This window comes from Akebia trifoliata, chromosome 4, assembly GCF_017979445.1.
Source record: "Akebia trifoliata isolate Shusen 1 chromosome 4, ASM1797944v1, whole genome shotgun sequence".
In the NCBI taxonomy this organism is placed as follows: Eukaryota; Viridiplantae; Streptophyta; class Magnoliopsida; order Ranunculales; family Lardizabalaceae; genus Akebia; species Akebia trifoliata.
The window spans coordinates 26558846-26561922 of NC_141378.1; the positions used below are offsets into that span (position 1 = coordinate 26558846).

The window sequence follows — 3077 nt, forward strand, 5'->3', positions numbered from 1 at the left end:
TTATAAAGTAAGGTTCCCATGGAGTTGTAAGAACTCCAACGGAGTTTTTGTAATAAAAATGCAACAGTTGGGTACCGGGTAAATCTCTCTTAATTTATTGTCATGTCGAGGTTAGTCTATTTGGAAGATAAAATTCAATGGGTTCAAGATTAGAAAGATTTTAAATGTCATGTCGAGTTATGCTACACTGACACTCTACAACACTTTCTATAGTACTATGCGTACAGAGATCCATAGATTTTCCTCGGGAGTCTCACTTCATTAATAATTTAACAAGCATTAATGGTCAACAAATGAAGAAAGCGTTATGATCGTATCTGGAGTCTCTACGAAAAATATTTTTCCTCAAGAATCACATTAGGGACATTGATATGCGGTAGATGATGAAGGAGCTAGATGGGTCCCACATGCTTCATATGGAAACTTTAGTTGCCATAATTGAAAAACGAAGCTGTAACTGAATTTTGGCAAGTCTATAAATATGGTGAAATATAAACCATTTAGAACAACAATCTCCATTGCAAAATGGTGTACCCTCCTTGTCAAACTTGTTTTCGTGAGTTGCTAATGTTTTATTATTTCTGTAATTTTTCTTTTTGTTATGCTTTTATTTTCATATAGAATATATGATTTTCGGTAGAGTTGGGCAAATGAAATAGGATTCTGTTCGAAGGATATATACAAGTGATAATTATTTTTACATTGCTCGGATGCCATCCATTAATTTACAAGATCTAAAGGCATGTGGAGGTGTTGTAGAAAACAATGAGAAAATGGATAACATCTGAGTGATTGTTTAAAAATAATTGTCAATTTTATATGTCCCCTAAACAAGATTCCTAAAAAATAATTGTTTTCTTGGATAATTGATTATTCAAGAAAAAACTATTTTTCTTACCAATTTAATACTGCCCAAGATTATAGCCTATGATTTACAACCTTACCTCTAATATTTGATGTCTCTTGCTAAGCAAATCATGTTCCTCCATTTTAATCTCTCCAGAGTCAAAGTCCACCACCAAACATCCCTTTCCATGAAAATGTTCGAAGCGTTTAAATGATTACTTTAGCTTTTAATGAATAAAGATAGGAAGTTTTTTAGAGTTGACACTACAAAGTAACACGTGTTTTATAGGGATCAATATCCGACCCCTACAAAATTCACAATGAAGTCTTTTCACAGCTAAATCGTTCGTTGGGCAATATAACTTTTCCTTCCAAATTATTGCATGATGTACATATTGAATACTTACTTTATTTTATGTCGAATCTTATTAAATTTTGTTTAACAGTTGACATTCAAAGAGGAGAATGGCCAGAGCTGTTGGGCAAGACAGGAAAGGAAGCCAAGGAAATAATAGAGAGGGAAGACCCAAAAGTGACGGGTGTGATCATAGGGCAGCATGTAGCCAAGACCGATGATCTCTGTTGTAACCGCGTGTGGATTATTGTCAACAACTATCAAGAAGATATCATTGTCAAAGTCCCCAAAATTGGATGAGATTGAAGACATCATCTTATGGGTTGTTCCAAATAAGCTTTGAATAAAAATTATCCTTTTTTCTTACTTTTCACTCTCTCTCAATGGTAATCTAAGAAAATGGTAGCCATGGATGATGTTACAGCAGAACATCAAGGGTATGATTGATATTGGAGGATGTTCGAGAGATCTCTAAAAAAATATAAGTGCTGATAATCTCACAAGAAAGTCTTCAATCGGCTGACATGGCATTGGCATAGAATCATATATCTTTTTACTCGGGATACACAATTGGACATCCCCATAAAAGATGTGTAGTTGTGAATCATGAGGAAAAAGATCAATGGTTCTGTGTCCATGCCACATTAGCCAAGTACATGACCTAATGAAGACTTTCTACTTAGAAATCATTATTCAAAAAGAGTCATGATAATCTGACTTAGCCACATGGCATACTCAATCGACACCCTAACGTGACAAGTTGGGAACCGTAGATCTTCTCTCCTCGGGATACAAAATAATACCTTTTCATGGGGAACCATAATTCTATATCCCGAGGTGAGTAGATCTACGGTTCCTGAACTTGTCACGTCAAAGGTGACGATTGAGTATGCCACACGAGTAAGTCAGTTTATTACGATTCATTAAAAATTCATTTGTTTTTCCTCCAATCTTATCTAAAAATTTGAGGTACCATATGCATCAATCAAATATTATTTGAGGTTAGAAAATCGAACACCTAAATAAATATCAAATTTCATTGGATGATGGAGGGCAAAAAAGAAGACTATTGCTTTTTTTACTCCCCCGCATGGCATACTCAAAATTCTCTCCTGATGCGGAACGTGTTGAATCATAGATCTTTATTTCTCGGGATACACAACTGCACAGATTTATGGGGATGTGCAGATTTGTATCCCTAGGCATAAACATTATGGTTCTAGCACATACCAATTCAGAAGAGTATTTTGAGTATGCCACATGGGGGAGTCAAATTATCACGACTCTAAAAAGAAACAAAACCATATAAAAACGGTGACTTATAGGCACAACTTCTCATTTTAGTGAATGTTTGAGATGCGCCTATGTTTTCAAATTGATAACATGCCTACTACTTAACCTTCATCTTTTCTAATAGATTAATAAAAATACCTAAATACCTTATATGACAACATATAGCCTAAATTAAATATTTGTTTATTTTTCAAAAATCAGTCATCTTAAATATCTTGGGAGAAGAATAAAAAGGTCCCACTCATCTTCAACCTTAAAATTAAATCTATGTAAAATTTAAGATGATAATATAGGATTTTAGGAAAAGTAGAAGATGATTTATTATGGATGTAAAACTGAAGTGGGTTAAGGCGGGGATAAAATTGGAGGTTAGGGATCTAAATTGTTTTATTGAAGAAGATTGAGCTCGGAGGGGGTGGGAGGGGATTTCAGCCGTTTGAAAACACAAGGATATCTCAAATAGAATAGAGGGTGTTGGTCTGAATTACCCAAAAATTTTACTAGTAGAACAATAACCACTCAATAAGTAAGGTAGAAATTTCTAGGATCGTATAGCCTCCAACTAACGGCTAAGTTTAGAAAA

General features: G+C 34.4%; 1 long non-coding RNA gene across 1 annotated transcript; it reads left to right on the forward strand.

The window, feature by feature from the left end:
* The first annotated feature begins 520 nt into the window (after positions 1 to 520).
* LOC147404614 (uncharacterized) lies at positions 521 to 1574 on the forward strand. The gene is made up of 2 exons (XR_015177833.1): positions 521 to 556; positions 1293 to 1574. It is a non-coding gene; the product is annotated as an uncharacterized LOC147404614 (long non-coding RNA).
* Positions 1575 to 3077: the final 1503 nt, after the last annotated feature.